Genomic DNA, 14267 nt, shown 5'->3' on the forward strand with positions numbered 1-14267 from the left:
GAAATTGAAGTGTTAATGACATTAACTACTATCAGATTAGTGATTGGATAAGGCAAGTTTTACCACGAGAATGATCTGGAAGGAACATTCTGATTGGTCGTTTAGATCAACAGCCAATCAGAATTAAGCTGTTCCCGCGCGAAAATAGTGAGGTGGGCTGAGAGTAGAGGAACTCGAGATAGTCGCTTGCTAACCGGCCTACGGATAACACTATATTAGTTAGCTCCGTAAAAATAGTCTTTAAGATGAAGAACTAGTGAGTTCATTTCGGTTAGAACATGTCGTGACTGAAGCGACTGAAGTTACGAACATTTTAATGAAAGTTTGGTTCAAAAAAAAAAAATGGTTCAAATGGCTCTGAGCACTATGGGACTCAACTGCTGTGGTCATTAGTCCCCTAGAACTTAGAACTACTTAAACCTAACTAACCTAAGGACATCACACACACCCATGCCCGAGGCAGGATTCGAACCTGCGACCGTAGCAGCAGCGCGGCTCCGGACTGGAGCGCCTAGAACCGCACGGCCAACGCGGCCGGCGAAAGTTTGGTGTTTCTAAATTAAATAGTTGGAGATTTATGAGCGTGTGAACTTTCTGGTCGTACTAACAACTCCGTGTGGCATATTTCGTTTCGTGTACGGAATATTTTGGCGAGGACTTCTTACTAAGAAGACCACTGCAACGACCGAATGTTTAACTCGCGAAGAGTGGTGGGTCTGTGATGGTTAGATCGTGAAAATTAGTGGGGTCGCACTTGCAAAAATTCTGGCTGTTTTTCGAGTGAAACTATGTTGTACAGACAGTGAACTTTGAATGATAGAGTATTACCATGGTAAATACCGACTTGATAGCCATTTCATGTGTTTCCACATGTATAAAAAACAGATTCAATCTAATATTTAAATGCTTTCTGCAAGTAGATTGCATCCTCCGAACGCCCGACTTTTTAATATGAACTTTCAGGAACTGACTTTCAACTCGAGTTTCGCGGCGTCTGTCTGGTAGGTATTAGGTAGTGGTTTCATCGGCGCTGCTTTACACTGCCTAGCACGTATCTGCTACTACAGAGTGAAGGGACGTCGGAAGGAAGGAATATCGAGGTAGGTGGACTTTCGATAAGTGACAGAGAGAAGAAGACGACCGACCCCGCCCCGCTGTACTACGTTTTCATCCACTGTTCCAAATAGTCCCAGACGTTTTCTATGGGATTAAACAGGACGAATAAGTAGAGCAGTAGGAGTGCAAAAGTGTGCCTGGATATTCATCAAATCAGGAACATGTGTGTGCAGCCCTATAGGCTATGTCCAAATATGAACATAACAGCCCGTCTCTGCCATTTTGTCACGTCTCTACAGCGACCATGTTACTGCGCCGATTCCATACATCTGACTGGCACAAACATCAGTCCACTACCACTACTTACGACAGTGTGGAGGGTTACAAGGTTGGCAAGCGGGGTGCACTCAGCCCGTGAGAGACCAATTGAGGAGCTACTTGACTGAGAAGTAGCGACACTGGTAATGAAAACTGACAATGGGTGGGAGTGCGGTGTGTTGACGACATGCCTCTCCACACCCGCATCCGATAATGCATTAAAGCTAAGGATGACACGGCGGCCCGTCGCTACTGTTGGGCCTTCAAGGCCTGTTCGAACAGTTTCTTTTTTTAATCTGGAGGGTCACATGACTGCGTAGGACCATTCTGCACCCTGTACAGTGCTCCAATTGGACGAGTGTGCTTTTTTATGAAGGTGACAAATTATTTCTCGTTTGTTTCATTCCAATGTTTGTCCCAAGAATGTACACATAAAGTAACGACTTCAGTGGGCAGTAGAGAAGGCACTTTAGGTGGTGCAGGAACCACATGCATTGACAACAATTGCAGCAACCATCACCAACGTTGCCGCCACAGCTGTCATCATCTCGCTGTCACTTCCACCTCCACAGCTGCCTTCAAAAACCTCGTCACCCTGCTGTCCGTCAGAATGACGCCACCTCACCACTGCCTTCTCCAGCACTAGCGGACATACTATGCTCAGCATACCTCGTTCTAAGCTGCTCGATCCCATCCTCCTATGCAGTATTGCTGCCAGGTAACAAGCAGAAAATTGGGACTTACGAATTGGTGGTGGTTAAAAATCGGCGGGACCAGGAAATAAAAGTTCGGAGAAAATTTTGTACACTGGAATGACTTACTGTTCTGTTCTTGAAAAGCACCAATTATATTTCGGTAATGAAAACATTCGTCATGCTTCAGCAAAAGTGCGGCTAGTCAGTGGGCGAGAGGGGGGGGGGGGGGAGGGTTACATGGGGGCAGGATGAGTTGAAACACTCTTCAGAAAGCAGCAGCGTATTAATGGTACAACAATGGAACCCATGTGGCTGAGAGTGTTCGAAGCGTACAGTTTGAGCACACGCTGAGGCGATCCATTTAGTTGGGTGGTTCCGAACCTGGGATTTTATTCCCTGATGGGTAAAATGTCATTTCCTGAGCGGCAAAAACAAAAGGTTAGATTATTTCTAAAAATCATTACTATCGTCACTATATATAAAGCTGTAATGCTGATTACATAAGTTACGAATAATTACATTTTTCTCAGTACTAGCATTGACGCATAACACGATGTGGTCGACATTACAGCTTGTGAAAATAAAGTATGAACATCTTTCTCACATAGCTCACTCACTAAACACATACTTTGTACTTTGCATCATACATCTTTCAACACTCTCCTTGGATTAGCAAGACGAGAGACAGAACCTATTGGTCATAGGTCGTCTGAATTCGGCGAGGTCGCTGGGGGAGACACGGACGGCCGACGTATCTCGCTGTAGGTGTCTGAAAAACCCTTACCTGCGACTTTCAGATGATGATGTCTCCACTGCACAGCAGAAGCGCTAGTCGTGGATTCACTGTGCTCAGGATCTGGATGAATGGCTGTAACGGCGTAGAATTACGTGATGTCTGACAGGGTCGAATAATAGCGCTCAAGTTTTCTGAAGGGTCGCATTTTTAATGCTAGTAATTTCTTTTGTAGGGGTTTACAAGACACGTTTACATACTTATCATCTATCTGTGCTTTAAGTAAATTTAACCAGCCGCGGTGGCCGAGCGGTTCTATGCGCTTCAGTCCGGAACCGTGCGACTGCTACGGTCGCAGGTCCGAATTCTGCCTCGGGCATGGATGTGTGTGATGTCCTTAGGTTAGTTAGGTTTAAGTAGTTATAAGTTCTAGGGGACTAATGACCTCAGATGTTAAGTCCCATAGTGCTCAGAGCCATTTGAACCATTTTGAACTAAGTAAATTACACTCGCGTCTCCCGCCAAAACAATGGGAGTTACATATAGAAAATTCTGCACAGTGCCACAGTTTAAGTGATGAGGCATATTTTACCGTGATCCGCGGGATCTACACCCAACACACAACCGATTACCTCCAGCATCCCTTCCCGACTGCTGCTTTGTTATCCTGACACAGGGTAGGAAATGCTTCCTTGTGTTTTGGGCCAATCGGAGCCCTCCGTTTTGTTGACTATATATATGTTGCCTTCTGGGGTCGACCAATGGTGATCTGCTTACATGGCTCATGTAACGCTATGCTACCAGGGATGATATGCAGGACCTCTCTGTCCCTCCGTGTATTTACCCTCTCGCTCTCTCAATCCAGTGGCAACATGTTACCCAGCATTGTGTAGTCTTAGGTATTATTCATCGAGTATCCCCTGTTAACATAATCATTATAATCTGTGAGAGATATACATCACACACGATTAAATGCGTTATGAAACACTGTTACAAAGTACCCTCTACCACGCATCACCAGTAGGAACAGCGCTCTGCCTAAGGACATTGTTACAGAGGACGCTCTGAAACGCAACATTGGTACGAAGCATTTTCTGCTATGAAAAACTGGTAAGGAGCACCGCCTGACATGCAACATTGGTACAGAGAACCCTCTTCTACGCAAAATTTGTATGAAGCACCCTCTGCCACGTAAAACTGGTACAAAGTACTTTTTGCCACGTAATGTTGGTACCCAGTTGACAGCAGCGAGTTAATGTGTTTCAAAAGTGTTCTTCCATTCACCACTAGATGGAAGTGGCATCGTTTTCACACTGACGGGGAAATTTAATTCATCACCTTTCAGACTTTTTGCACAGAACCAGTCTACATATTAGGTAAAACCATATTAAAATCCATACAGTTGTTCCTGATTAGCTCCAATACACAGATAAAACTGCATTAGAGGACTTCAGTTTACATGTGCAAAGACAAGATAGAACAAAGACACAAGAAGAAGATATACAAAAATTTCCCTTAAACCAGTCTATACCCTCCTCCCCAGGGCCCCCCTTTTCCTCTCCTCTCCTTCTCCCAGAGCGGATTTCCCTCCTTAGCTGTTTTTCTCTCCCGTCCCTTCGCTCCCCAGCCCTCCTTCGGCGCGCCCCCCACCTCATCCCCCTTTCTCTCCCCTACTTCTCGCGGTTCTAGGCGCTTCAGTCTGGAACCGCGCGACCGCTACGGTCGCAGGTTCGAATCCTCCCTCTGGCATGGGTGTGTGTGATGTCCTTAGGTTAGTTAGGTTTAAGTAGTTCTAAGTTCTAGGGGACTGGTGACAGATGTTAAGTCCCATGGTGCTCTGAACCATTTGAACCAATACGTTGGAAACCGCAACGATCTAACATTATAGCGTGTTTTAAGTGCAGAACCTTGTAGCATTAGGAGTTCATGTGTTTATGTTCTCTCCCATCTATATCTTCTTGGTAATGACGCCAGACACTAAAGCAATACTTTATAACTGACAGCACAGTTGATTTACTAAAAATGCTGCAAACTCCGTCCGTCTGGAGCTCCATCAGGCATAAAAACTACCCGTTTCTTGTTCTTAAACGTCTGTTATATCATGACAACAGTTTCATATCTGCTATACACCGATAAGGGGTGCTAAGCTCCTCGACATATGCGTATCTGGAGAAATCTTGCGCTCTTGGACGGGTGCGGGACAGCAGTTACTGCCTCGGCTCGCACTGTTCCTACATGAAACGTGGAATGTCGCGGTTTACTTCTGGTCAGCTGCCGATTAAATCAGTAGCAGTGCCGCAATTAGCGTTTGTCAAAGACAGTGCGAGGAGATCTTTCGGTCTTTAACTTTATCCTAAGAATGTGAGAATACCCTGTGACTCCCATCCACATAGAGAAAGATGGTAAATTACGCACTATGATCGAAATGTTAGAGATATGTAGGTCGCTGTCTGGTATACTTTGGTGTACATGTTCGAGAATTAACAATGAATACGCGTGCTGCAGTCTTCTTTTTACATTCGCAATGGTACTGGCAAGTAGTGGAGGGACTGTTACCGATGATACAGAAACTGGGAAGCATGCTGCCGCGTCATTAGTCGGTGCTGTAATTACGGTAAAATTGCTAAAATTGATCTCACTATCAACTATGATGCTGTAAGTAGGCTGTTTAGGTTTTTATGTTGGTAACACCACGTCGCGGTCTGTATGAAAATCACTGACTGTGCTGTGTGCACTCTGAGGCTGGTTTGCATTGTTGTAATTTGCTACTGTAGTGTTGGGCAGTTGGCTGTCAACAGCGCGTAGCGTTGCGCAGTTGGAGGTGAGCCGCCAGCAGTGGTGGATGTGGGGAGAGAGATGGCGGAGTTTTGAGAGCGGATGATATGGACGTGTGTCCATCAGAGAGAGTAAATTTGTAATACTGGATATCACGAACTGATATATATATTATGACTTTTGAACACTATTAAGGTAAATACATTGTTTGTTCTCTATCAAAATCTTTCATTTGCTAACTATGCCTATCAGTAGTTAGTGCCTTCAGTAGTTAGAATCTTCTATTTAGCTGGCAGTAGTGGCGCTCGCTGTATTGCAGTAGTTCAAGTAACGAAGATTTTTGTGAGGTAAGTGATTCATGAAAGGTATGGTTATTGTTAGTCAGGGCCATTCTTTTGTAGGGATTTTTGAAAGTCAGATTGCGTTGCGCTAAAAATATTGTGTGTCAGTTTAGTGTTGATCAGAATAGGTAAAGAGCGAATTGTCTGCGTACCTTCAGTTCTGCTCAGCTGTTTGAAAATCAAATAATGTAAGAGGTTTATCAGCACAGTAACTCTTTAATTTTTCTAAGTTGACGTTTCAATGCTTATTATTCAAGTACACTGACGGTGCCTTTTCCATCCCATCCAACCACAAGTACAATGCTGATTACCACATAATGACTGACTGACATAGCTTGTCTGAAAAAAGAGTCCTGGTGGAGGGGGCTACACCTTCTGGGGGGTAGCTAACAGCGAAACAGTGATCGTGTACATGGCAGCAATATGTGGAGTCGATTGAAAGGAACACAGCGCGATCAGCTATCTCGTCACTGTAAATGATGAGTTTAGATGTAAAGGTCGTCAATCGCCTTCGGATGGCAGTTTGGAAATGCTCCACAACGCCTCAAAACTCTTCCAGTTTCCTTGTGTTGTGGCTGTCTTTTATTTGAATCATTCAGTGTGTGTGTGTGTGTGTGTGTGGCGGTGTGTGTGTGTGTGTGTTTTGTGGGAGCAGCAGCAACAATATGATTTACACTGTGCGATGTCTAGTTTTCTGTGAGAGCCAATGAATCAAAAGATGTTAATGTCAGTTTAGAACCTGACACAGACCTCGAAGTTGTGGCGGAAAAAACAAAATGTGTGGTAGTGTACAAAGCGTGTTACAGCAGAAAAAGCGGTATATCAAACAACAAAACAAGGACCCTCTCTTGCGACTGATAATCTGTAGGAGATGGTCCTCGTACAGAACAGGCAAAGAAATTTTACACTGGTCTATGCAAGCGACGTCGATCACTGGCCACCTGCTCCTGTTCGGGTCTAGAGCGAATTCGAAATTCTTGTTCATCCCAAAGGCGATCCATCGGTTTCAGGCCGGGATTTTGGGCTGGCCAGATCATTTCAGGAATGTTCTTGTCCACAAATAATTGCCTTAAAGATTCCCTGTTCATGACAGGTTGTATTGTCAGTCTGATATGGTCTATCATCGTCTCTGAATGGTCTTCTAATGTATGCAGTGTTGTAAATTGTGTTCATATCCCTCCGGATTTAGCAATTTCTTAAGTGCAATAAGGGGACTGCAGCCTAACCACGAAAGACGACACCATACTTTAACAATTATCAAGTTGATATGAAAATTAACGAAACTGATAAATTAATTCCCTCAACCACGCCCACCTCCACCACCAGATGACATCATGTGTTTTTCTCAGCCTGAACATGGGCCCCAGCCCCAACCCCCTCTCCTCCCCCATGTACCCTATTGGTGGAAATTTCGATTTTTGGTAGGAATTTCTTTGTCCTAGGGCAGTGCTGACGTCCCACCCCACCCCTCACCAACGAATTGGCGGTAAATTAAAATTGGCGGTGCCCTTTCTGGGATTCAAACCCTGGTCCTCCTGGATGGAAAGCCCAAGTGCACCCCCCTAACACACTTATACAACCAGAGGTGCCTGGAATTGATGGGAAATTAAAAATGGTAGTGCCATTTCTGGGACTCTAACCCTGGTTCTACTGGATGGAAAGCCCAAGTGCTCCCTCCAACACATGGAAACTGTCCAGATGCAGAAGAAAAGGTTAGGTTTAGTGTACTTTATTTATTTTGATCGAGAAAATTAAGTAAAGATAGGTCCTAATTACATAATTAATCATGAGGATTGGGCCTAATTACACAACTATATCTGTAGCGATACACAAGAAGTGCCTAAAATCGTAATACAGCTCAAAATCTGACGATACCATACAACTGGTGTTATCGTGCTGGGAAAAATTTCACAGTATCACTTGAAACTAGTGACAGACACAATCAAACTCTACTCTTCACCTACAAGCTGGCAGGTAAAAGGCAGGGTATAAGGTACTAGCTTTATTCTTTTTGGCTGGAAATATGTTGAACTGACGAGATGGTGGTGTTGGACATGTTGAACTGACGAGATGGTGGTGTTGGACAAACAGGAGTTAAAACTGTATTACCTGTAGGCATACAGTTGAGGACAGTATTTATCACTTTTTGATGTCAGAGTTTGCTACACTTGCCTGCTCAAAAACCACCTTGCAGCCCAGCTAACCAAAGCCTACATACTATCACAACTGATGGAAAAAATTCATCATAGTTCTAATTACACTCCGAAACTGTCATGAAAAGACCAGCACTCATAATGAATGGATCATAATGCAACACATGTACTGGGGAAAATCGTCCTCCTAAAATACTGCAGTAGTCAAACCTGCATTATCGATAGGCGTCCACAAACAGCCGAAAATCGAGGCCCTCTTGCTCATGCCTTCCCTCCCTCCCTCCCACTATCCACCTATGGGGGGACAGGCATTTTTAAATGGCCAGCTGCTCCACCGAGCATCTCGTAGTTTTTCTGCGGTCAACAGCCAACCCCACGTGGTCACTGGCCACACTTGGCCTTGATGCGGCGGCCTTAGCCAACACAAAACGGAAATTTAACAGCACCACCACACGCTCCTCTGCAGACCATTCCACATGGCGTTTTCAAAAGTCGGCTGCTTGCGAAACAGGAAGCCTTCCGCCTAAAGCGACCGCAACCTCAGACCACAGTGTCTTCAGTTCAAAGCACTCCGGCGAGCACATTGCTGGGTGGTCATTGTTATCGATACCGACGAAAGCTACACATACAATAGAGCGTGACTCCGGCATCCCTCAGAACAAAACCGTGGCAAATGAGGGCTATCAAGACCATGGGTTGTTTCTCTAAAGAGACAGCCACGACATCTTAGGGAACCCGTCCACCATGCTGTTCCGAGCGCTGGACCGTAACATTTGTATTTAACATCAATGTGACTCCTATAATGAAGCAACTGTCAGAAAATGAAAACACAATGGCGACGATAATAAATGTCCTCTTTCCAAGAAAGTAGGCACAGCCCATTTTCCTTTAGTTTTATGAGCAAAATCAGTATAGTTTTTACATTCAACTCGCATCTCATTATTTTGCGACATCCAGCGAAGTGCACCGCCACCGATCACAAGTGATCACCTGTGTATTATAAACATTTCACACACGTGAAATAACATCAGAGAATACAATCTTTCACACCATTAGCTCACATGTCGGAAAAAACACTATAATTTTAATTAATTTTGTGTTTATACTGGTTGCTGGTGAGGAGGAAAGTTAGTTATTAGTATTTTATTAATGATCTCATTCATATGCAGACATATCACAGTCATCACAGTCACTCAAGAAAGTTATAATTAAGCTTTCCTTGTTTAATCAGAATCGGACGATGACTCTCCTTGTCCGCAGTCTCGATGTTTGGAAGCGATCAGCAATCCTGTGTAAATAAAATTTCCTGGTTTTCTTGCGTTGCGTAGTCAGTTGGGAAACCTCAGATCAAGCGGAAAGTTTGCTTTGATAGAGTTTAATTATCCGATGAAATAATGGAGCTCTTGGATCTAATAATTGCAGGTTCGTTTCCAATTCATCGGAAGTTCCCTTCTGATTACCAACGAAACGACACAACTGTGCAAATTTCCAATTAGAGAATACATATACAATTAAATTCTTTACAGACCTTTTATGTAAATGCTCAGTATATATTCTCTTGATTAGCATACAATATATTTCCAATCTCTTTCTTCCAGTAATCTCGATAGCAAAATTACAATTATTCAATGCGGCTATGCGGCACAGAGAAGATCCTAGAAGTCGTCTCAACACACACCAGAGAGAATATTACAAAGAGTAATTATGCGCTCATGGAATAGTAATAGTACTGTACTACTTTTCGCATCCATTCTGCGAGTATATAGATGGTCAAGTAGGAAACGTAATTCACTCATAGAATTCTTCAGGGATAATTAATAGAATATAAAGAGATATTACAACACAATCATTTTACGTTCAACAACAAAAAGCTATAACTCAAGAGGACGTAGATGGTTTGTACACTATGGCAGGTTCCGTTTTACCATTATGATACAAATCGTGGGAGTCTGCTTTATAATGAAACCTCCTATAACAGTTTACCACACGTGCCTTCCGTTGCATCGAAACCATTTACATTTGACTTTTTTGATGCATAACGCACCTCTTCCAACATGTCTGCAAAGTTTCTGTCGTACAGCATCAGATTCTTGCGTTCTAGTTTTGTAAGCAATTTGATCATCACAACCTGTTTTACGCAACCTCGTCACATGTCAGAAAAAAACAGTATCATTTCTAGATTTCACAAGGAGCTATAATTCAAGTTGTGTCTGCTTTATAATTAGAGACTATGAAGTACGATATAACACATACTTTTTGAACATACAATCATGACGATAATAAAAGAAAAAAACGGTCATGAGTCCACGAGAATAGAGACAGCCGATTCCTAGTAGTTCAATGAGCAAAATCAGTGTAGTTTTAAGAGAACTATCTGCTTCAAAACTTTAACCAGTTATAGCACTCCTTGTAATAGTACCTCCTATAAGACTTTAACATGTTTCCCTCTCCCAATATATCAAAAAACAATTACCACCTGCGTGTTGTCATTGAGCATATTACATATACCATATTGCTTCATTGGAGCTGGAGGCCAGTGCTCAAAGTCCTTTGCGCAGATCTGCACAATATTTTGTTATCTGTACTGGAGGAAGACCATATCCAGCAAACTATTAACCATACGAGAGGGTTCCTGTATTGTTCCCACATAAGCAGTGTAAAAAAAAAGAAGAAAAAAACTTTCATTCTCCTTACAGCCATCGCAGTTTTCCACATCAAGTCCTTACCTGCCCTTACGACAGAACGTAGTAATGTTCTTTGCACATGTTGGAACACCCATATCCTTCTATCACTCATCCCCTACTACTACTACGTATAATACTTCACCAATACTTCAGCATAACTGAATGCCGGCGATATGAAACAACACTGAGCGAAAATCAGCGGGATATACCGCCACCTGTAGACAATTACAAGACATGGATTTGACGCTCACATTACAGCAGAAATTCTAGCTTGTTATTTAGTATATGACTATTATGGATTTACTGTGGAGTGACGGGATGCAGTGTATTAGCCATTTATTACAATGTTCTGCGAAATAATGGGAAACGACAAGGAAACAAAAAGAGTTCCATATATATTATTTTAGACGCTCTGAAGTGATTTCAGAGTTTCCTACTTGGATATTTATTGTTGAAGTTAGTAGCCTCTAATTTTTAGGAATGTCTTTCCTTCCCACCTTAACATATACTTAAGCGCCAAATAAACTGGTATAGGCATGCGTATTCAAGTGTAAACAGGCAAAATACGGCGCTGAGGTCGGCAACGCGTACATAAGACAAGTGTCTTGTGCAGCTGTTAGATCGGTTACTGCTGCTACAATGGCAGGTTATCAAGTTTTAAGTGAGTTTGAACGTAGTGTTACAGCCGTCGCACGAGCGATAGGACACATCATCTCCGAAGTAGAGAAGAAGTGGGGATTTCCCCATACGATCATTTCACAAGTGTACCATGAATATCAGGAACCCGGTAAAACTTCACATCTACGACATCGCTGCGGCCGGAGAAAGATCCTGCAAGAACAGGACCAACGACGACTGAAGATAAACTTTCAACGAGACAGAAGTGCAATCTTTCCGAAAATTGCTGCAGATTTCAGTGCTGGGTCATCAAAAAGTGCCAGAGTGCGAACCACTCAACGAACCATAATCGATATGGACTTTCGGAGCCGAAGGCCCATTCGTGTTCCCTTTATGACTGCACGACACAAGGCTTTACGCTTCACCTGGATCCGTCAACACCGACATTGGACTATTGATGTCTGGAATCAGGCTGCCTGGTCGGACAAGTATCGTTTCAAATTGTATCGAACGCATGGACGTGTACGGCTATGGAGACAACATCATGAATGCATGGAACCTGCATGTCAGCAGGGGACTGTTCAAGCTAGTGGAGGCTTTGTAATGGTGTGGACGTGTGCAGTTGGTGTGATATGGGACCTCTGATACGTCTAGATACGACTCTGACAGGTGACACGTACGTAAGCATCCTCTCTGATCACCTGCATCCATTCATGTCCATTATACATTCCGACAGACTTGGGCAATTCCAGCAGGACAATGAGACACCACTTACGTCCAGAATTGCTACAGAGTGGCTCGAGGAACACTCCTCTGAGTTTAAACACTTCTACTGACCATCAAACTTCCCTGACAAGAAATTATTGAACATATCTGGGAAGCCTTGCAACTTGCTGTTCGGAAGAGGTCTCCACCTCTTCGTACTCTTACGGATTTATGGACAGTCCTGCAGAATTCGTAGTGTCGATTCCGTCCAGCACTACACCAGACACTAGTCGAGTCCATGCCAAGTCGTGTTGCGGAACTTCTCCGTGCTTGCGGGGGCTCTACACGAGTGGATCTAGAAACTACGTCTTATACCGGAAAACCACAGAAGACGTACTTCCGTAATGATGTTTATAACCGCTGAAGAATGAAATCATGGTAAAACAATATCGCAGTAGCTGATTTTCCAAGACTAATCTTACATATTGCCAAATGCATTGAGGTCGACGGACATCATTTTGAGCATTTTTTTTTTTTTTGCGTTAATGTGGTATTTACAAGTAATCACGCTGTAACAGCATGCGTTCTCAGAAATGATAAGTTCACAAAGGTACATGTATCACATTGGAACAACCGAAATAAAATGTTCAAACGTACCTACGCTCTGTATTTTAATTTAAAAACCTACCTGTTACCAACAGTTCGTCTAAAAGTGTGAGCCACATGGTTGTGACTATTACAGCGCCATCTATCACAAAGCGAAAAAAGTGGCCCAACTAAAACATTCATGTTTCTTTACGTACTACACGAATATGTAATAAAAATGGGGGTTTCTATTTTAAAAAACGCAGTTGATATCCGTTTAACCTACGGCAGCGCCATCTATCGGGCCAACCATAGCGCCATCTGGTTCCCCCTTCAAGCTGGACGAGTTCCGTTCTTTGTAGTTTTTTCGTTTGATGCTTATTTCGTGAGATATTTGGCCCGGTCACTATCAATGGACCACCCTGTGTAATCTTGAATACTACACGCTACACGCAACATTACGACAGGCAGGCTAAATGTTTTGTAGCTAATAGTCTGTGTTTTTCCTTCACAAGACAAGAAATCTGTAGACGTGCTTTTCCGAAGGTCTTCAGAACAATAATATAACTGCAATAAGCACTGCGAACGTAAGATTCTAGAGGGAGCCGTGGCAAAAAAGGCGTAGCAGCTGATCAGCCAGTCACGTACGATTTCACCCCCCCCCCCTCTCTCTCTCTCTCTCTCTCTTTCTCTGAATACAGTGTGAACATAATAAAACCGACAAACTGCAGGGACTGATTCCTGACTGGAAATGAAGAAGAAAAGCCCTATGAACATGTGTCCGAAAATGGATGGTGTGCCTGCAACGACAACAAATTGTCTCAGAACACAGTACAGAGCTGCATCCCATCCAAGTCTCAGCAGATGTTCAGAGTAGCCTCCATGGGATTGCAGGTGATAGGGATAGTAGCCGTTGTGATGCAGAATACACATAATCGCACTTTGCCTTGCACCATGTTGGTGGGCTACTTGCCTGAAGCTTGTACTGGGGTTCGTCTCAATAACCTGTAGAACCCTGTCCTCCAAATCTGGTGTATGCATAGTCCGCCGCCTTCCAGCAGGTTCATCTGTATGAGAGGACCCATGAGTACACAATCACCCAAAAACTGCTTGAAATGTGAGACGTGGTTGGCATCCTTTGAGGATACTTGTTTGGTATAGCCGTGCTGCCTCTCGCCCGTTTCCATCTGTTTGGCAGTACGCGAAGACCGTCTCCGCCTGTTCACGACATAAATAGTAAACCATTCTGCTGCTTACAGTATGCTGCGTCAATCACATAGCCTGCAACACACGAGGAACATACGGCATGCGGTCAGAGGAACTCTCATTTGTCAGCGCTATCTATCGTGGCAATGATGCATTCCCGGACATATGTTCATAGGACCCATTTTCCTCAGTTTTCAGTCATGAATCCCTCCCTGCAGTTTGTCGGTTTTATTAACTTTCGCCCTGTAGAATACCGCAGTTTTCCTAAAGTTTTCAAAACCATAACCCAACTTCAGAAAGCACTGCGAACCACATTATAATAAGGAAGCTGAAGGTATTAAATAAATTCTAATTTCCTTCTAGACGGCTGCAAGTCATCAATGGTGTCTGTTCTTTCG

Source organism: Schistocerca cancellata, chromosome 3 (genome assembly GCF_023864275.1).
Source record: "Schistocerca cancellata isolate TAMUIC-IGC-003103 chromosome 3, iqSchCanc2.1, whole genome shotgun sequence".
Taxonomy (NCBI): Eukaryota; Metazoa; Arthropoda; class Insecta; order Orthoptera; family Acrididae; genus Schistocerca; species Schistocerca cancellata.